The sequence below is a fragment of the Lissotriton vulgaris genome, chromosome 1_1 (assembly GCF_964263255.1).
Source record: "Lissotriton vulgaris chromosome 1_1, aLisVul1.2, whole genome shotgun sequence".
Taxonomy (NCBI): Eukaryota; Metazoa; Chordata; class Amphibia; order Caudata; family Salamandridae; genus Lissotriton; species Lissotriton vulgaris.
This window is the reverse complement of record NC_141685.1, coordinates 1,119,075,388-1,119,097,586: the sequence shown is the minus strand read 5'-3', so window position 1 is coordinate 1,119,097,586 and position 22,199 is coordinate 1,119,075,388. Positions and strand designations below refer to the sequence as shown.

At 48.2% G+C, this 22,199-nt stretch overlaps 1 protein-coding gene across 4 annotated transcripts in view; it reads right to left on the bottom strand.

Annotated features, from left to right (window-relative positions):
• The window catches only part of KMT2D (lysine methyltransferase 2D), a 1,692,256-nt gene that overhangs the window by 1,483,668 nt on the left and 186,389 nt on the right, over positions 1-22,199 (bottom strand). The gene's annotated exons all lie outside the window — the stretch shown is intronic.

Sequence of the window (22,199 nt, the reverse complement as noted above, 5' to 3'; positions counted from 1 at the left end):
TCGGTCACGGCTAACATCTCGCCCAGCTGTCGATTGAAAATCATTCACTACAAGTTTATACAGAGATATTATTACACGCCAGTCGCGAAGCTGCGATTTCACCTCTCAGACGATGACAGGTGCGCACGGTGCCGCTCAGAAGGCGCGGGCTTCCTTCATTTGGCCTGGGAGCGTAGAGTGATACAGGAATATTGGACGCAGGTACATGCTGCGATCCAAGTCATGATTGCAGGCCCTCTTCCACTAGACCCGGTGTTGATGCTGTTGGGGTATACCAAAGACATACCCAAATCGAACCAACGATTTGTAGATATTGCGTTGCTCCTCGCTAAAAGGAGAGTTGCTTGCAGATGGGGGAGAGGCAGGGCACCAAAGTTTAAAGAATGGCTGGACGATCTCACATACTGCCAAGACCAACATGGCATCTATGCAGACCTGATGCCCGTCCGTTGCAGACCCAGAGATATCTGGTCCCCGTTGCAGCTCTACTGGATGTCCCAGGCGACTCACAGCGATACCTCTGGGGATGAGGGTCAGCCAGCTGGGCCCTGAACGAATGGATGTTGCCTGGTGCACGTATGCAACTGCAACACGCCTAACTGGTGGGAACAGTCTCTCCATGCTCGAGAAGGGGCGGGATGCTCAGTGCCGGAACGGGGTTAAGGGCTATAGGACACCTGCAGGTCGGGTACTGCCATATACTGAACACACGATGAAGGCCCCTCCGATATCCTACAACTGTAGTCAAGTAGGGGTTATACATACACATTGGGTTCCGCGACTAGACACATGGAGGGAAGGCCCTTGAATGGTTGGACACCGGGTACCGCCTCATGACAGTCATCACTACCCACATTCTGCACGTACACTCAGATGAAGTGAAAGCCCACCCTGGATACCGCACACACGACACACTGATATACATAGGGATACTGATGAATGCCTGGTAAGGATTGAGTCAACTGCACTCCACGGGTAGCGTGACACCCGTCCTCTATAATACGCACTGCAAGTAACTGCGAGGGTATTGTAACTTTCCTGCTACCTACAACCCTACATGCATGGTGTACTGAGCCCTGATACTGATGCCTTCGCCCTGCCGACTGCTGGGGGATATTTTGCTGTTAAGGCATGATATGATAAGCCAGCCCACGTGATTGTACGCTTTTCAAGTGAATGTACCACAAGTATTATGCTCTATTTGATTGTTGATGCTGTAACTGTCCTGTATATCTGTTGACCGCAACCAATAAAGGTTTAATAAAAAAAAAATATTCCTTACCTTAGAATATCCCCAGGCGTCGGACTGGATCCGGAAATTTTTGCGTAGCAGTACCCTTGAGCGTCGGTAGGCGTCGTCTGCGGCTCCGCGTCAGTCGTGGGCGCCATGATGACGGCGGAGTATATAGACGCCGCCTCCGCGTGCTGATGTCAGTTCTTAGCCACAGCTTTTCCGCTGCAGAAACGCAGAGCCATGCTAAAAACCAACACTGGTGCCAAAGAAACTAGGGCCCTGAAAGGGGATGACCTTAACCCTAGATATCTGTTCGCAGAACGGGGAGGATGGGTGGGTCGGAAAGGAATCTATCACTAACTAATGTCTCTTACAGATATATCGTTACACAAGTAGTAACTTGTGCATCTGAAAGAGAAACGTTAGTGATAGATTCCTTACTTTAGAATAGATACCCCAGAAATACCAACCCCGGTGGTGGGTCTGCGAACCAATAATTACACCAGAAAGTCCTGGAGGACGGAACGGCCAAAGAAGCCATCCCTCCGGACTTGGCTGTCCAGGCAATAGTGTCTTGCCAACATGTGCAGCAATGCCCACTTAGCTGCCTGGCAAATGTCCTGCAAGGGCACACCTCGGCCCATGGCAGTTGTAGTGGCTGTGGCTCGAGTGGAATGAGCCCTCAGCCAAGCAGAGGGGTTCCTTCTTAGCCAAGGAGTAACACGCCTGGATACACAAGATGATCCACCGCGAGATGGTCCGCTTGTGCACCGCCTTTCCCTTCTTAGCGCCCACGTAACCAACAAAGAGTTGGTCATCCACCCGGAACTGGCATGTGCGATCCAGATAGAAAGAGAGCGCACATTTTGGGTCCAGACGGTGAGCCTCTCTTCCTCCCTTCGAGGGATGCGGAGGCGGAAAGAAGGTGGGCAAGGTAATGGACTGCCCGATGTGGAAGGCCGTGACAACCTTGGGCAGGAACAAAGGTCTCGTCCGCAACACAACCTTGTCCGGATGAACAGAGGAAAGGAGGTTTAGAGAGTGGGTGTAGCGGCCTAAGAGGCAAGCGGTATTAACGGACCGCAATCCCAAACTTAGGGATGAGAATATATTTTTTCCATAATTCTCGTCCCTCCTAGATTCCCGGTCGGGGGGAGCAGACGGGAATGCGGTCTGGGAAATGGATGCCTGGATAACCAGGCTCTCAGGGGTGGGATGGGTAGACAGAAAGCAGGGGTCAACCGGGGCCGGGCGGTGGCGTCTGGCCACGTTCCTATCCACAGGCTGTCCTGTGGCAGGCCTGGACCAAGTGCCCAGAAGAACGTCTGACAAGGCCTCATTAAACGGCAGCAGAGTTTCGGCCGAGCTTGACTGCGCTTTAAGGACCTCAGTGAGGAGGTTAGTCCTCCCGGCCGCGACGGGGAGCTCAAGGCCCAGGGCTTTGGCCGCCCTCATCAGCACCACACTATAAGCAGCCCCTTCTTCCGTAGCCACGGTAGGAGGGGAGAAAAAGCCAGTGTCGGGCGAAGTGTCCAGCCCACTGGCCTCCCCAAGCTCTCCAGTCCAGTCCACAGAAGACTGACACTCCCGTGCCAGAGGGTCCTCAGACCACTCCCAATACTCCTCATCACCCACAGCCTGGCACTCAGGCTCAAAAGATGGGGCCGGATCATTGAAATAAATCTCCTAGCGGCGTCTAATACGGCGCCGCTCCGGCGTTAGACCCGAATCGAGGACAGGACCAGGGACGACTTAGTCCTGGGACGGCGCCGGGGGCGACCCCCGACGGGCCGGCGTCGGCGAGGTCGTTAAGTCGACCGGCGACGACCCGGATCCGGAACCGGACTCAGTGGGCCCCTGCGGCGGCGGGACCGAAGTCGCCGACGGCGCCGAGGCCGAAGTTCCGGACGGCGCCGGTGCCGAAGCAACCGGCCCGCGTGGGGACCCAGTCGGAACCGCTTGGCCGGAAGGCGCCGCGGAACCCGACGGGGGAGCGAGCGCCCTCATGGCCATGAGGAAGTCAGCAATCTCCCCCGGCGTTGCGTCCTGCCCAGGGACCAGCGGGTGTGGGGCAGGCCGCGACACCTGCGGAGCCGCGTGGGCGGGGTCACCCAAACCCCCGGCCGCGTCGCACAAGCGTCGGGGGGAGTCAGAAGAGCGATGGTGCCTTTTCGACTTCTTGTGCCCCTTACCTGAGGACTTCGAGCCCGAAGACCGATGACTACTCCCGGAACTGTGGGGGATCCAGCCCTGCGACCGGTCCCTCGACCTCCTTTCGGACCGGGACCTCGAGCGGCGTGGGGCAGACTGCCGAAGCTCGTGCCGCTTGCGGGACCGCTCCCGTCTAGCCTTAGTCGTCAGGGGCCGGCAGTCTGAGCAGGCCTTGTCGTCGTGGTCCAGGCACAAGCAGTGCAGGCACCGGCGATGGGTGTCGGTAACCGACATCAGTCGGTTACAGTCGGCGCAGGGCTGGACCTTGGGCATCCCTACCGGCACCGTCGGAGTCTATAGACTTCGAAAAATGGATCAAAAAGGATCTCAAAAGGTTAGTCAAAAAGTGACTTGGGTACAACTTTTTCCAGATCTGCGCTAGCTGGCGCGGAAAAAAGAAGAACTGGCGTCAGCACGCGGAGGTGGCGTCTATATACTCAGACGACGTCATCACGGCGCCCACGACTGACGCGGAGCCGCAGACGACTCCTACCGACGCGCAAGGGTACTGCTACGCAAAACTTTTCCGGATCCAGTCTGACGCCTGGGTATATTCTAAGGTAAGCAATCTATCACTAACGTGTCTCTTTCAGATATTACAAATAACAATGGCTTTTAATTTTTTAAATAATTTATACTTAAATAAAAGTTATTGTAATTTATAATGGCAATAGCTTAAACTTTTGTAAATAACTTTTGTGAAGATTATGTTCAGTGTATTTTATTGTGACGAAAATCCAAGAACAGAAGTGAAATATTAACATCTTTTTGTGACATTTGTAATAAAGCTTAAAACATTGATAGAACATATTTGAACCAATTGTTGTTGAATGGTTGCACAGATTGATGCTGTGGTGGCGCGGAGTGATGTTGTGGTGGCGACAAGTGATGCTGTGGCGTTCAGTGATGCTATGGTAGCACATAGTGATGTTGTGGTGCCCCTGAGTGATGCTGTGGTGGTGCCCCTGAGTGACCGTAACAAGTGCATGCGTTTTTTCAGACTCATTCAAAGAGCGATGCAGCAAGTACTCCAGACTGGGTCAACGGTCAGGCTGGCACAGAATCCGAACTGCAGGAACTATGCAGGGAGTGCACTGTTGGCACTCCAAAGTGGGGGGGGGGGGGGAGGTTGAAATGTTCACTTTGTACCAGTAGGGATTGTTGGTAGGGCGCGGGTGGGAGCAGCGGGATGGGGGTGCAGGAGGCTCAGTTTGGGAGTTGTGCAAGTTTGGATTATGTAGCATTATTGTGGTTAGCAGAGGTAGTGTGAAGTTGAAATAACAAACAAAATTTGTGCTACAAAACACAGCATCTCTAGGCTCAGCAATTTTACTTTAACCAGACTGTGCACAGCACAGCAGACTACATATTCAACTGAACCATGAACCAGTCGTGCAGGGACAGGCCAGGCCATGCACTGCCCCATCTCACTTGCAGATGGGGGAGAGGGGAAACTGACGGCAGTGGCCTCAGTGATGGGAGGTACGGGGGGGGACGACATAAATTGCACTTGTTTATATTCAGCTTTTCAATTCAGTGTTCTCTCTAGATATTAAGGCGTTTTTAGCTCAATTCAAAACAGTTTTAAATTGCACGTTAACTTTTTTTTTTTATTTGGTAGGCGTTGCCTCTTTTTCTGAGCTGTTTTACTTTTCTGCTCAATTAAAGAAAAACGTTCTAATGCACAGGTGAGCATTAAAAAATAAAGGGAGGGATTCCAAGCAAGAATACCTGTTTAAATGGTGGACAGAGGACATGATTCTTGTGGTGATTCTGAAAAGAACAAGAAGTACAAATTGCAGAGTGTCCTTGGCGCTTGGGGATGGCTCCTAGAGATGCCTTCGCACGGGTTAAGGATTGGTCACGGAAACAGCCAATTAGCCCCAGCCACTAAAGAAACTTGAGGGCAAGGATAAAGGTGCATGACCTGAGTGTCGTGGCATCACCTGAAGGGACCCCGAGGTGGTAGTCTAAAAGCCCTTGGTTTCTTATAGAAGACGGTCTGGATAAGTCGCTCATTAGTACTGGTATAGGCGGTGGGAATATCTATACTATGCAAAACAGTCCACTGATTTACGTTAAGGAATAAGGGGGCATTAAACTAGGCCATGAAACTTTTGAGAGCGATTGGCTAGCACCAGCCAGAGATGAAGTAAATATGCACTATCTTTTTCAGGCAATTCGGCAGCTGAATGTGAACAGGGGGAGCTGGGCTGCTTCCTTTCAGAGACACAAGCCCCCGCCACGAAAGTAAATGGTCCCGCGCTGCGTGACTGGAGATGGCAACACCCGTCTCCAGAATGGAACAAAGCTTCAGAGGGGCGGCAATGCGGCGGGCTATCGAGTAAATCTCTCATAGGGACCAAAAAGGCTGAGAGGAATATGGCTCATTCGATCAGCAAAACCTCTTCCCATGTTGATGTATTTTAAAACAACAAGAACACACACAAAAAAAAAAGATCTTAAGCTAAAGCGGGTGCCGCAAATGGTTCAAAAGTAAAGATACTTTTTAAAACTTTTTTCTATTTCTTTACTTTTTGAGCAATAGTGGCACCGCGCTTTAGCTTAAGATCTATACAGTTAAAGAGCGAGTGCAGCGATTATTGAAACAAAAATAAAGCGAAAAAGAGGCATGTTTGTGAATGCAACTAACTGGAGTAGGAATCCTATTTTTGTACTCTACCTCCCTTCTTTGTTAATTATATGTGAATGCAACTAACCATAGGAGAGGTGCGTGCACCTTTATTCCTGCTGGGGTACCGCATGGGATGCATTTTGAAACGAGGCTGAAGCTATTGCCGTCCCCATTCTGAAAGGAACCCTGGCTCTGAATGCGATAGAAGGTAGCACATGGTAGGAGTGGTGGGAGGGGCTGCAATGGCTAATGCCTTTTCTCAAACAAGCTCTTTCCACGCCATTGTGCAAATTAAAAACAAGCGTGCGGGTAGGAGGAGAGTAACACTTGGTCAAGAGAGAGCAAAGTGAGGAGAGAAAAGCACGTTACGAAGACAACTGGTAAACACATGTACAACAATGGGGGGCTTAAGAAACTAGATGGAAATATTGTAAGTGACTGTGGAGGGTTGCCAACTGTGGGGTTAGGGAGTACAAAAGATGGAAGCACTCAGACATTGCCCTGCCACAGTAGCACCACTGAGATTGAACACAATAGAGAGGCTTTGTTGTCAGTGGGGAAAGTGCACACAGAACAGGACATGTAGGACAGTGCACAGATTTGGTGCATTCAGGGACGTGCACACGGGACGTGCACACAGGACGGTACACATGCGACAGTGCACAGAGGTGGTGCATTCAGGGCCGTGCACGCAGGGCAGTGCACACAGGAAGGACGGTCCTTAGATGGCGCGCTGGAATCCTTCACCGAGGAATGAACTTACTGAGCTCGGCGGCTCGTGCTTTAGAAAGCAGCACACGCCACTCGGTGGAATGTCTGCCGGGTTGTTAGTAATAACAAGGGGATGGGGGGTGAAGCGAGCAGCTGTTGTGTAGGAGTGACGCGGGACTGATAGTGGCTCTTCTGTCACAAACACTCTACTGCTACTGAGAATTGTAAGAAACTACAGACTGCATGGAAATTACAGGGACAAAAAGCAATTTAACGTGAAGATGCGTGCGTTTCACACATCTTAAAGTGAATTTTGTGTAGCATTTAATGAGTGATGCTGTGTGTGTAGCATTCATGAGCTAATAAGCACTGATAAGGAATGCCACAAAACAAATAGGGAGGTAAGCGCTGGCGAAGCGTCGCGCTTCAAGAGCCTGTTGGGGGTCGGGGGGCCAGTGAGTGTGAGGGATGCAATGATGCGAGGCAGGCGGCTCGGGGAGCAAATGGCAAGTGCGTGCACATGCACTCGGCGCAATACGCCTGGTTAAGCTTTCCTGGTTTAAACTCTATAATCTCGACATCTGCAATGCCCAGAGGCATTGGCAGAGGTCGAGACCTAAAAACAATCCTAGTAAAAAACTGTTTCTCCTGTAAATATTCGTGCACATGCACTCGGCGCAATACGCCTGGTTAAGCTTTCCTGGTTTAAACTCTATAATCTCGACATCTGCAATGCCAGAGGCATTGGCAGAGGTCGAGACCTAAAAACAATCCTAGTAAAAAACTGTTTCTCCTGTAAATATTCGTGCACATGCACTCAGCGCAATACGCCTGGTTAAGCTTTCCTTGTTTAAACTCTATAATCTCGACATCTGCAATGCCAGAGGCATTGGCAGAGGTCGAGACCTAAAAACAATCCTAGTAAAAAACTGTTTCTCCGGTAAATATTCCATTGCCAGAGTAACTTTTATTCATAATTATAAATAAATTCCTATCACACTATCATGCCAGTTAAGCACAGTCCGAAGTATGTATTGCAAATAAACTGTAAATGCAATCAGCAGTGTGTGTTTATTTCCAAAAATCGTTTTATATAAAAATTCAAATGGTTGGGCATGTGTTGTTCTAAAATATAAGGAAAATGCTACTTACCAGTATGTGTTAGACCTGGCACCTTGGCGTGAGTCTCCCTTCCACTTTTTGCTGATGTACCTCATGTGTTTTGCTGGTGTTAGCTGCTCAGGGCACTGTGCCACTGCCAATCAGTGCCACAGTGCAAGTGCTCCCTATGAAAAGTGTATACATTGATTGGTGTCCATGATTGACTTAATTATTTACTGTCAGACCCCAGTAAAGTGCACCAGGAGTGCCAGGGCTTGTAAATACAAATGCTGCTGGTGGGCTTGCAGCACTGGTGGTGCCACCCACAGAAGCGGCCTAGTAAAATGTGTCTAAGGTCTGACATTGCAGAACCAGCGTGCAGTCTGGTACGGTCATGCTGACTGCGCAAGTGCACCTACTTGCCAGTCCCTAAACCCTCCATTTACTTCATGTGAGTCACCCCTAAGGTAGGCCCAAGGGCAGGGTGCATTGTAAGCATAAGGTAGGACAAGCCCCGATGTGTGTGGCATGTCCTAAAAGTGAATTGCAGCCATTTTCGTTTTTCACTATTGTAAGGCTACCTGCTCTCATAGGCCAGAATGGGCTGCTGGAATTATTACACTCTTATAATCCCAGCAGGCTCAGGGAACATGGTAGAAAGTCAAGTTTAGTATGCCAGAACTCAGAACAACAAAAGTTACTTACCTGTAAACTGTGGTTCTCCAGTATTGGTGTCTTTCATAGATTCACATGCTTGAATATTCCCCGTCGTTGAAGTGGGAGTCCCACGGTACATAAAATAGCAGTAATATATGCATGTATATATGAGAAATATCAAATAAAAATATACATACATAAAATGCAATAGAAATGCAAATTTTAAAAAGTACCATAGAACAGAATAGGCCCATTGAAAAGCCTAAGGGAGAATTCACTTTAGTAACATATTAGAGTCATTATGTGTTGGTCCACATTCCAGCCAATCAGGCTGTAGCCTCCTCTAGAACCTTCTCCTCAGAAGCCCAAGTCCTCAGATTTTCGTAGCACAAAGTAAGTATAAGAGTGAGGAGAAGAGAGCCTCTGAGGGGAGGATGGGAGGGTCGCATGTGAATCTATGAAAGACACCAATACTGGAGAACCACAGTTTACAGGTAAGTAACTTTTGTTCTTCTCCAGTATTAGGGGTGTCTTTCATAGATTCACATGCTTGAATAAGAGTAGAAAGCAGTAAATCATCACATAAGTCATAAAGGAGGTACACAATAAAATCTTGGCAAACATCACTAAATAAGTAATAAATACCAAAAACCTTTATGACTGGAGGCGGGTAGCAACAGAGGCTCACCTTCATCGGAAGAGATTCCGCAGCACCGCTTGACCCACTGCTGCATCCGCGGCATCTGTTGATTGCAGGCAGTAGTGCTTCGTAAAAGTATGGCTGCTAGACCAAGTAGCAGCTCTGCAGATGTGTCTCAGAGGTACCCCCGCAAAGAGGGCAGCAGAAGTCGACACAGCTCTTGTGGATTGAGCTCGAGCTGGAGCAGGAAGGGGCTTGCCAGCCCATTGATGACAGTAGGATATGGCAGACGATATCCATCTGGTGATAGTCTGTTTGGTAACAGCTTGTCCTTTGCACACCGGGCCATATGCCACAAATAATTGATTTGTCTTTCTAAATGCCGCTGTGCGTTGAATGTAAAACTTGAGGCAGCGCTTTACATCCAGAGTGTGCAAAGAGCAATCCGCTGCAGATTGTGGTGCTGGAAAGAAAGTTTTAAGATTAATTGGTTCATTGAGATGGAAATCACTGGGAACCTTTGGAATGAAACTGGGATTTGTCCTCAACCTAACATCCTCGTTGGAGAACTGTAGAAACGGTGGCTGTATAGTAAATGCCTGGATGTCGCTGACACGCCTGGACGAAGTCAGAGCAAGCAAAAGAGCCACTTTCCAAGAGGAATATCAGATTTGTCGAATGGATGGGCTCGAATGGAGGCAAAAGCAGTTGGGACAAAACCAAGTTCAATCGCCAAGTAGGTGGGGGCCGACGGATCGGTGGGAACATCCGAAAAAGGCCCTTGAAGAATTGCCTAATTATTCTGGAGGAGTACAAAGATGTTACGCCATCATGGCGAAAATGGGAAATTGCAGCCAGAAACACCTTTAGAGTCGAGTGTGATAGTCCAGATCTTGCTAATGACAGGAAGAACGGCAAGATCTGCTCAGGCTGAGCACACATTGGATCCAAGGACTTAGTGGAGCACCAAGCACAGAAACGTTTCCACTTTAACTGGTAAGTTTTGATTGTAGATGGAGCGCGAGCACTTGCTAGAACCACCCTACAATCCTCGTCGATATTTATGCGTGCAAATTCATTGTACTCAGGTTCCATGCATGAAGTTGGAGATATGCTGGATCCGGATGGCAGATCTGACCTTGCTGCATCGTTAGTAGATGAGGCAGAGGATGCAAAGGTATCGGATTTGTCAAAGAGAACAGAAGATCCGAAAACCAAGGACGTCTCGGCCACTTGGGTGCAATCAGGATTATTTGGCACGGTTGGAACCTCATTCTGTGCAATTGACGAGGAATGAGCGGAAGTGGGGGAAATGCATAGATGAAGTTGTTCGACCAATCTATTGAAAAGGCATTCCCGCTCGACTCCGTGTGGATGCAGACTCGCAAATCGTTGACACTTCTTGTTGAGAGCAGTTGCAAAGAGATCCAACTGCGGTTGGCCCCATTGATGGAAGATGAAATCCAAAGTTGGCTGATTGATTTCCCATTCGTGGTTGTCTGAGAGGGCTCTGCTGAGCGAGTCCGGCAGAACATTGGCCACACCTGGCACATGAACAGCTGTGAGATGTATGTTGCGCTGGATAGCCCAATCCCATATTTCCTGTGCCAGTTGTGACAGCACGAGAGACCTTGTGCCGCCCTGTTTGTTGAGGTAGTGCATGCTGGTGGTGTTGTCTGTTCTCACCAGCAATGTTTGTCCCTGCACTAGCCTCTGAAAGGACTTCAAGGCCAAGAAAATCGCCAGGAGTTCAAAGCGGTTTATGTGCCAAGTGCGCTGAGACACCGTCCATTTTCCCTTTACGAACATCCCATCGAGATGTGCCCCCCAACCTTCTAGGAATGCATCTGTTGTCCGTATAAGTGTTGGTGGTTCGTCTCTGAATGAACGGCCTGTCTCTATGTTTGGAGGATGAGCCCACCACTCCAAAGCTTTTTGAATGCGGGGCGTTAGATGGATCTTGTCTTCAAACGACCCCGATACCTGCTTCCACTGCTTGTCTAGTTCCTCCTGTAGGACTCATGTGCAATCTGCAGTTGGGAATTAGCTGAAGGCACGAAGAAGCCATGCCGAGGAATGATTTGTACATCCGGACAGAAACGTACTGTCTTGACTGTAGGAACTGTACTTTCTTTATCATTCGATCTGGTCTCTCCTGAGAAACGAATACTTGCCCCAGCCGAGAATCTAGCGAGGCTCCTAGAAAATCTCGCTGCTGAGATGGTAGAAAGTGCGACTTTTGGAGATTGATGGACAAGCCCAACGTTTCGAAGAGGGAGGTACAGACTTGAATGTGCTGTTTCGTTAACTGAAAAGTCTTGGCCTTTATTAGACAATCGTCCAGATACGGATAAAACTGGACGCCCTGGAGACGCAGGTAGGCAGCAACCGGGTCTAGAACCTTGGTAAATACCCTCGGTGCTGAACGAAGGCCGAATGGTAATACTTTGAATTGGTAATGAAACTGGCCGACTGTAAAGCGGAGATATTTCCTGTGCCTGGGATGAATAGGTATATGGAAATATGCATCCTGAAGGTCTATCGTTGAAAAGAACTCTCCTGGAATGAGGAAATTCAAGATTTGAAGCAGGCTTAGCATCTGAAAAGTCTGATGTGATGAACTTGTTTAGAGCCCTCAAATCTAAGATGGGACGCCACTCTCCTGATTTTTTCTTTACTAGAAAGAAACGGGAATAAAATCCCCTGCTGCGCTGATTTTGCAGTACCACTTCTATGGCTCCTTTCTTGATCATTAGCTTCACCTGAGCCAAGAGTTCCTTTAGATGGGGAGAGGGTGGACCCGAAGGTGGTCGAGTGGGGGGGAATTTCGTGAATTCCAGGGTATGTCCTTTTGAGATAACGTCCAAGACCCATTGGTCAGTGGTAATGTTGGACCAATTGTAGAAGAACTTTGAGATCCGACCTCCAAGATGTACAGTCGCCGGAGGATAAAGCTTAGATTGGTCACTGTTTTTTGTTGTTTTTCGCACCACCTCTGTAATTGAACTTACGCTGGTATGGTCTGGAGGTGGATTGACTACTCTGGGACTGATAAGAGTTCCTCTGTCTATTATCATTGAAGTGATATGATCGATTTTGGCCTGTTCCACGAAAAGTAGAGGTTCCTCCTCCTCTACCACGTGCCCCACGAAATGGCCGTTTTCGATACTGTAATGTTGCTAAGGACTTTACAGTGTCCGTGTCCTTCTGTATCAGCTCCAATGCCTCATCGACATGCTTGCCGAATAAAGATTCACCGTCGTAGGGTAAATCCAAAACCCTGGATTAAACCTCTGGGCGGAAAGAGGTCGATTTTAGCCAGCCTTGACGGCGCAAGACTGCAGCACCCGCCAGCTGCCGAAAACCAGTGGATGAAATGTCGACGGCACAATCGATTATTTCGGCCGAAATTCTCTCTCCTTCTTGAATTATGGCCTGCGCTTCATCTCGGATGGAATCGGGCATCTGAGGGATCAGAGCAGCGATCTCAGACCACATTTGGCGGTCGTAGCGACCTAGAATAGCCAAGGTGTTGGATGCTCTCACAGTTGTCGCTGCCATTGTCGTAAATTTCTTACCAATGGAGTCCAACTTACGGCCATCCTGATCAGGCGGAGATGTCAAAGGTATGGCAGGATTTCGAGATCTTTTTTGTGCCGCCTGAGAGATGACAGAATCCGGTTTAGGTTGAGAAACCAAACAGGCCGGAGAAGTAGGTGGCGCTTTATATTTTTTGTCCAATCTGGGCAAAACAGCTGGTATGGAATTAGGACGTTCCATCAACCTCAGACCTTCTTCCCATATGTGGTCGATTATAGGAATGTTATGTGATTGCTTCTGAGGCAAGTCTTTAAAATCGTACAAGAAACAAATCAGTTTGTTGCGCCTCAATTGTTAGATGGAACCTCTTCGCAGCACGAACAATGAGGTTATGAAAACTCACGATATCTACTGGCGGTGAGGCTCTTGGTGATGCAGGTGGAGTAGAAGGTGTCTGTGCCCTATAATTGTCCCAATCTTTCATCATTATCGGTGTCGTTATCGATCCTCATTATCGGTATCAGGACGAGTACCAGATGGAGACGTAGGTGCTGCTGGAGACTGAGGTCGAGGCGCTGGAGACTGAGGTCGAGGCGCTGGAGACTGAGGTCGAGGCGCTGGAGACTGAGGTCGAGGCGCTGGAGACTGAGACCGGGGCACTTGAGGTGCTGGAGTAGTAGGCAAGGAAAGTGGAAACCTACGATTGTAGTCATCCAGCATGTGCTGCAGGTTTTGCACCAAAGACAAAGGAATTTGTGAAACCTGCTCATAACTAGTTGGTTCTGCCTCATCAAGTGGAAAAAGTTCATTCCCATCTTCGACGTCATTATGTTCGTCCTCATCCTCGTCACTATCATCCTGACACTTTATGTTTAATTCAGAAGGACTGGAAGCTGGGCCATAAGTTTGATCCATTTCAGAGTCATTTCCTGATTCCTCTCCTCCAGATTGAAATAGTTTTTCCGGAAGCTGTGAACCACTCCTTACTGGACTTAACTGGATGAGTGGTATAGTCTTGAGAGACGAGGCAGTAACCACTTTGAAGGTGGTAGCAGTGGTTAGGGGTTGATGCGACGTCAACAAGCCTGTTGACGAGAATTCCACAGTCTTTGCACCACCCAGTGACCCTTGCGCCGTTGTGGAAGAAACCGGCGTATGAATTGGCAATTTAGTCTTTGTCAACGATGATTTTTTGGTCGTCGACGAGGATGCAGCTTTAACCGTCGACGAAGATGCTTTCGTCGACGAGGATGTAGCCGTCGACGAAGGTGGAACCGTCGACGGAGCAGTCGTCGACGGAGTGGCTACCGTCGATGGAGTGGTCGTCGTCGACGATGCAGTCGTCGACGATGAAGATCTCGTCGTCGTAGTTGACGTCGACGATGATGATGCCTTGCTTTTCGTAGACGGAGGACCCGTCGACGAGAGGCGCGTCGACTATGATTTCTTCGTCGACGGTTTGATCGTCGACGAGATCTTAATGGTAGACGAGATGGGTCTCACCTCATGACTGCTAGTCGACGAGATGGTCGTCATCGTTGCAGAGCTGGTTGACAGGGAACAAGTGGTCGTCGACGTAGAAACAGCCATGACTGACTTCGTCGACGCTGAAGACGTCGACGGGCCCGTCGACGAGCAAGTGCCCGATTTAGAAGAGGAAGGCACAGCTTTGGGTCTAGACGCCAGAGAGCCAGGTCCCGTAGGCGCGCCCTGAAGCAAATCCTGTGGGGAGACATCCTTGAAGGAACCCAGCATTCTACTCTTCTTAAGAAAAGGAGAGGGAACCTCAGTCTCAGACCCACGCTTCTGAGAGGATTTAGAAAATCCAGATGACAGACTCTCAGCATCAGAAACCACACTTTCAGTAGATCTCAACTTCTGTAGCCACAGAAGGAGACGGGCCTCTCTATCCCTCAAAGTTTTAGGGGGGAAAGTGCGACAGAACTTGCAGGTAGAGGCATTATGATCCGGGTAAAGACAGTAAATACACTTACTGTTTGGGTCCTCATGAAAAAGGCGCAATTTACCATAAGATGGGCAAGCCTTGAAAAGGGTTTTCTTTGTAGAAGACATCTCTGAAGAGAAAAACAGCTAGAACTGGTGAAAAACTGAGCAGAGCTCAGGGAGACTCCCTTCACACGACGTGCGGTAGAAAATCTGAGGACTTGGGCTTCTGAGGAGAAGGTTCTAGAGGAGGCTACAGCCTGATTGGCTGGAATGTGGACCAACACATAATGACTCTAATATGTTACTAAAGTGAATTCTCCCTTAGGCTTTTCAATGGGCCTATTCTGGTCTATGGTACTTTTTAAAATTTACATTTCTATTGCATTTTATGTATGTATATTTTTATTTATGATATTTCTCATATATACATGCATATATTACTGCTATTTTATGTACCGTGGGACTCCCACTTCGACGACGGGGAATATTCAAGCATGTGAATCTATGAAAGACACCCCTAATACTGGAGAATAATAAAATACTTCTTTTAGTAAAGTTTATTTTAATATCCTGTGTTTGCAAATACTACTTTTAGAAAGTTAGTATTTGCTTGCCTAACCATTTCAGCCCGCCTCTGCTAGGATGTGTATCTGCTGTCTGGTTTCTGTGGGTGACAGGGCTGGGGATGACAGGTGGTGAATAGAGAAATTACACCAGGATGGGTGGGTGGGGGGTGGGGGGGCCTTGACTCTGAATAGGGCTGTGCTCTGCCGTCTCAATGCTGGCTCCGCCCCCTGGAGAGCGACTGATGACTCTGCCGTGCACCTTGTGAAGAGAGGGGAAGACTGTCAACAGAGTGCTCCTGGACTGTATTTGTCACCACAATGCTGGCTCCACCTCCTGCAGAGCGTCTGATGTCCCTGCCCTGGAGAAGCCAGAGTCTGCAAAACAAAGTGCTCAGGGACTGGACTGGATTAGGCAAAGGCCCCTCTGGCCTGAAAGAACAAAAGAAACTGTGTATAAAAAAGAGGAGCCTGCTCCCAAGAAATCAGATCCTGTTTACGCCAAGAAGAAACTCTGCCCGAAGAGAAGGACCTGGGAAAGCTGCATGGAGGACTACTGTCTCTAGCCTAAGAGACTGGCCTGTGATGGGTGCCTTGCTGCAAGAAGGAGAGAGGAAAAAGACTGAGAGACTTCAATTCAACTTATACATTTTTGTGAACAATCTCCAAGGGCTTGCGTGTGAGCCTGCCCACTGAACTGCGCCCCAGGAACATTGGGCGCTACCCCATAAAGGAGAAGCTGCTGCTAGTGTCACCTGTCCCTGCAGTGCTGCCCACCGAAAGTTGAGTGGGCTGTGCCCAGTCATTGCGCACTTTGAAGAGCCTGTGCAACCCCCTGTCCTGCCAAGCAAAGTGACTTCTGGCCGCAGCTCGCAAATTAAAGGTCAACACCGCCTGATCAGAACGCCCCGACTGTGCCCGTTCGAGCCGTAGCTCGCAAAGCAAAGGACCCGTCCGGTCCGAGCACCGTGACCCTGTTGCCCCCGAGACGTAGCTCGCATCGTAAAGACTGGACTCCTGCCCGTGTTCGCTTTCCCCTGTGTGGCATCCTTTTCGCAGCGCCCCGCCGATGTGAGTGACCAGCTGCGGCACGTAGTGCGGTTGGTGTACGTCCCGTACCTGGGGACCGCCCCGCACCTTGGTTCCCCGTCCGCTGCTTCCCCCTCCAGGGTCGAGGCGTACTCTGTATTGAGAGCCTGCCCCCACAACTCATCGCCAACCCAAAGTGCACTGTGACTGCCCCACCTTGAGCCGTAGCTCGCATCGCACCTGGGAAGCATCGCGACGTGGGACGACTGCTCTCCACACCGTCCGCCTCGGAAAAACAAGACTAAAGGTACTGTGCCCCGTGTCGTCCTGTACGTGGCGCCCCGGACTGAAGTGTCCGCGAGACGCACATCCTCTCCGAAGCCTTTGTTCGCCCCCGCGGTACGAGTCGCACAGGAGTGCTACGACTCGCACCCCTTGTTTACATCAAACGCACCGTACACATTCTAACGTGAGGTTTAGCAAGGCCCTTCCCTTTTAAGCCGTACGGAGCGTACAGGAGCGCTACGAAGCGCACAAGCCTTGACGAACAGCGTAACAAAGATCTAAACGTTGCCTTAAGTACTGTGACGCCATTTTTAGAGTTAAACAAACCTTACAAAGACCTGAACCTTGCATTTAAGTATTGTGGCATCATCTTAAGAGTTACTGGAACCGTAATAAGTCATTCAAGTCTGTATCTAAAGCCTGCTTGGGAGTTTTAATATAAAGAGTATATTTTTTTACATATAAACAGCCTTGTGTCTGTGTGGTGGGTTGATAAATTACTGGGTGTGTTATTACAAGAGCTTAACCATATATGCTCTGGGGATTAGCCTTGCCTGCTCGCGCCACGCCGCCTAGAGGGTGAGATGGGGTTATTTCTAGGAGTAGTCCTTTGCCCTGACTAGAGGAGATGATCCCTGTTTGACATAAGTGTATACCTGCGCCAACCAGAGACCCCCAATTGTAACAGTATGCATCTGTTCTTGGCATGTAGAGCTGCAGAGTTGTATACTTAGCATTAGATCGCCACCTGGTGTTGGGCACGGATGATTGCATGTTGTCGTCTTGGAAGAAGTCTTTGTAGTCACGAGATAGGTGAATCCTCCCTTGGACGATAGTGCGCATGGGCATCGGCTCCATCCTTAGATTGCTTTTCGCCATGATGGGAAATGATGGAGCTAGTAGAAGTAAAGAAAAGGGTGTCCATGCGTGTGCATCTAAGTAAGATAAAACTGGAACGATACAGGTCCCGGGGAGGCGGGAGCGTGTGTACAACTCTGCAGCTCTACATGCCAAGAACAGATGCATACTGGTAAGTAGCGTTTTCCGTTGAGGCATATGAGCTGCATATTGTACACTTCGCATCGATTATGCAGAAGTGTCTCCCCTAGCGGTGGTCACCTGCATGCGTTGCAGTAGTTTGAAAGAGAGTTTTGAGGACAGCTTGGCCTACTGTAGCTTGCTGCTTGGCCTGCACATCAACACAGTAGTGTTTAGTGAAGGTGTGTGTTGTAGACCATGTTGCCGCTTTGCATATGTCCTCTAGGAGTATGTTTCCTAAGAAAGCCATAGAGGCTCCTAGTTTGCGTGTGGATTGCGCTCTAGGAGGAACTGTTAATGTAAGTTTTGCTTTTTGATAGCATATTTGTATACATTTTACAATCCACCTTGCAATTCCACCTTTAGAGATGGGGTTGCCTTTATGAGGTGGAGATAAAGACACAAACAGTTGTTTTGTTTTTCGAAAAGACTTACTTCTATCTATATAGTAGAGAAGAGCTCTTTTAAACATCTAGTGTGTGTAAAGCCCTTTCTGCTACAGAGTCTGGTACAGGTAACGCTACAGATTGGTTTAAATGAAAAGGAGTAATTACTTTTGGAAGAAATTTTGGATTAGTTCTTAGAACCACTTTATTACGATGTAGTTGTAAAAATGGTTCTTGTATTGTGAAAGCTTGTATCTCACTTACTCTTCTAAGACAAGTAATAGCAATATAATAGCAATAAGGAAAGCTGTTTTCCACGTGAGGAATTGCAGTTCACATTTATGTAAAGGCTCGAAAGGGGGTCCCATGAGTCTTGTAAGAACAACGTTTAGGTTCCACACCGTAGAAGGTGGCAACCTGGGTGGGGTGATTCTTTTTAATCCTTCCATCAATGCTTTAATTGCAGGTACTCAAGAGACAGATGTCTGTTTTTTAAATATGCTGCATTTGCTGCAAGGTGCAGGCGTATGGATGAATATGCCAAGTTACACCTTTGTAAATGTAAAAGGTAGCAAATTATATTCTGGATAGAAGCATCGTGAGCATCAATTTGGTTATTGTTGCAGTAGATGGCAAATATCTTCCATTTAGCAGCATAGCACGCTCTGGTAGTAGGTCTCCTAGCTTCTTTAATGATGGTCATACAGTCTGGTGGTAGGTTAAGATAACGAAACTCTTTAAGACTTCAGGAGCCAGAACGCCAAACTTAGTTGATTTGGGTCTGGATATCGGATGTCTCCATGGTTCTGCTTTAGCAGGGATGGAGTCAGTCGTAACTTTTGGTGTAGAACTAGAGAGAGTTCTATCAGTGTGGTGTACCACGGTTGGCGTGCCCATGTGGGAGCTACCAGGATTAATTTGAGAGACTGTTGTCTGAGCTTGCCTACTACTAATGGTATTAGTGGTAGAGGTGGAAAAGCGTACGCAAATCTGCCTGACCAGTTCATCCATATCGCATTGCCCTTGGACAGCGGGTGCGGAAACCTGGCGGCGAAGGTTGGGCATTTTGGTGTGTGGCGAACAGATCTATGTCTGGATGACCCCACTTGTGGAAGAATGGTTGACCTTGCAGATGTACCCATTCGTGAATTTGTTGTGTCTGCAGACTCAACAGATCTGCTATCTGATTGTGAACTCCTGGAAGGTGCTCTACCAACAGATATATGTTTTGTGGAATGGCCCATCTCCAAATGTTCTGTGCGAGCTGGGGCAGTTGTAGAGAGTGTGTCCTCATGGCTGTCATGTTTTCCGCCCCGATTAAGACAGCTTTGGTTTGTACTTGTACTTGAAATGTTTTGAGTGCTAAGAATATTGCTAGCAGCTCTAGATGGTTGATATGGAACAATTTTTGTTGACTGTTCCATTGTCCTTGAGTTGTATGATGTAGGAGATGGGCACTAGTTGTGGAACAGGCTCGAGGAACGGCCGCTCTTTTGTCAAGTTTTTGGTGTTCCACCACTCCAGAGAGCAATGTGTGCGGCTGTCTACCAACACCAGGTCTGTTAGTTGACCTTGAGCCTGGTTCCACTGTTGTACTAGACATTCCTGTAACGGACGCATTTGCAGTCTTGCACATGGTACTATGAAGATGCAAGATGCCATCATTCCTATTAGTCTCATGAACACTCTGGCTTGCAGAGATTGCTGGTGTTGAAAGGCTGTGACTAAGGCTTGAATGCTCTGTATCCTTGCTGGACTGGGATACGCTAGAGTAGTAGACGTGTTTATTGTAGCCCCTAGATACTGATGTATATGAGAGGGTTGCAGGTGCGACTTGGTGTAGTTTATTGTGAACCCTAAGTCGTGCAACTTTTGAATAGTCTGATGTGTGTGTTGGACACACTGATTGAATGACTTGGCTTTTATGAGCCAATCGTCTAGATAAGGGAAGACATGCATTTGTTGTCTCCTGAGATGTGCTACTACTACTGCTAGGCACTATGTGAATACTCATGGTGCCGTTGTCACTCCGAATGGAAGGAATTTGAACTGATAGTGTTGTCCTTCCAGTACAAACCTTATATATTTTCTGTGAGCAGGGTGTATAGGAATGTGGAAGTAGGCGTCCTTTAGGTCTAGTGTTGTAAGGAAATTGCCTTGTTGCAGCAGTGGGAACACTTGTTGTAAAGTGATCATATGAAAACGATCTGATTGTATATAATGATAAAGGGGCCAGAGGTCGAGAATTGGTCTTAGTGTCCCGTTCTTCTTGGGAATTAGAAAATACAGCGAGTAAATCCCTGTTCCTTGTTCTTGTAAAGGAACTATTTGCATTGCGTCTTTTTGTAGAAATGACAGAACTTCTTGTTTGAGCAAGGTGTTCTGTAGACATTGGACGCTGCCTGGGTGGTATGTGTGGAGGAGTTGCTGTAAGTTCTAGGCAGTAGCCATACTGGATAATATGTCTTACCCACTTGTCTGTTGTTATGGAGTTCCAGACAGGCAGGAATTGTGTTATTCTGCCCCCCACAGCGGTGGAATGCTGTTGGGGGAGCAGAGGAAGTCACTGTTTTGTAGTGGAAGAGGTTTGATTGTTGTTGTTACCCCGACCTCTTCCCTTGTTGTTATTTCCTCTATATCCTCCTCTAAAATATCCCTTGTTAGAGGATGTTTGTGTGCTAGATTTGAAGGATGGAGTATTGTCTGCCCCAGTTTGTTTGGAGCCTCCTCTGTAGAAGGAGCGACGAAAAGAACTTTTAGCTTGTGTGGACTGTAAAGCCCCCATAGATTTGGCAGTGTCTGTATCCTTCTTCATCTTTTCAAATGCTGTGTCTACTTCTGGTCCAAACAGTTGGTTTTGATTAAATGGTGGATTGAAAATGGTAGTTTGCACTTCCTGTTTAAACCCTGAAATGCGTACCCACGCATGTCTCCTAAGTAGGACACTAGTATGTACAGCTCTAGATGCAGGGCCTGCTACATCTAGTGCGCACTTGATTGAGGCATTAGAAATTAGCTGCCTTCTTGTATAAGGTCGTTTGCCTGTGCCTTATATCGATCAGGTAGATGGTCTAGTAGTTTCTCAAAACTGATCATAATGCGCCCTATCATATCGTGAGAGGAGGGCTTGTGTATTAGCTATACGCCATATGTTGGTAGCTTGCGGAGCTATTCTTTTGCCTGAAGCATCTATTACCTTGGATTCTTTGTCAGGTGGGGGTGCCTCACCTGAAGTTTACGAGTTTGCCCTTTTCCTAGCATTTGACACAACTAGTGAATCTAATGGTAGTTGTCCTTTAATGTAGGCTGAATCTGCAGGTGCAGGCGTATATTGTTTCTCAATTCTAGGGTTTAGGATCCTAGTACGTACAGGGTCTTTAAATCTCTGGAGCATGTTTGATGACCCCTTTAATCATGGGAAGAATTTGAACAGACCTTTGCGATTGTTCAAATGTGTCTAAGTGAAAGTCTTCCTCTGCCTCATCAGAATGCATAGTGACCCCATGGTAAATGGCAGCTCTGTTCAACAGGTGACCAAATCCAATGTTATCTTCTGGGGGAGAAGGTTTTGATGGGTATGACTGTGGGTCAGGAATATCAGGCACATCCTGTGGGTTTGGGTACTCCCAGCCTGTATCATCTACAGGGTATGGGAAAGGCTCATCTGGGTCTATCACTCTACCTAAACTATACTCATCATCATTTTGAGGTGAGTGCGAGGATAAAAGAGGAGAATGTGAAGGAGATACCAGTGGTGAGTTGTTAAGAGGAACAGGCATGAAGGAGAAGGAAGTACAGGAGAAGAAGGGTGCATGGGAGATGTGGCGGAGTCCTTCTTGGCAAGAACTACAGGTGTGGATGTTGCATCTGCCTTCCTCTTGTGTGGTATAGTGGATACATGACCTGTCTTTGGGTCAATGTATGTCTGCTTTTGCAGAGGATCTGGTTGGAAAAGGTCTTCTCCTTGTGTATCATTTGTCAGCGCCGATTTTTTTGGTTCCGGACGAGGTTGCAGTCTGTCTTTAGCCTTAGGAGGTTTTACAATGTCCTTTGGCGTAGTTTGACACCGAAGGTGTTGTTTTCGGTGTCGTAGGCTGTTTCGAGGGCTTGGGCGCATCGGAATCAGGCCTGGTTGGTTTCGGTACCGAAGACGATGGCTTGGGAGTGGAAGCTGGTCTTGTCAGCTTCGAGGCGTCGGACGCTGGCTTCCTACCTTTTTCTT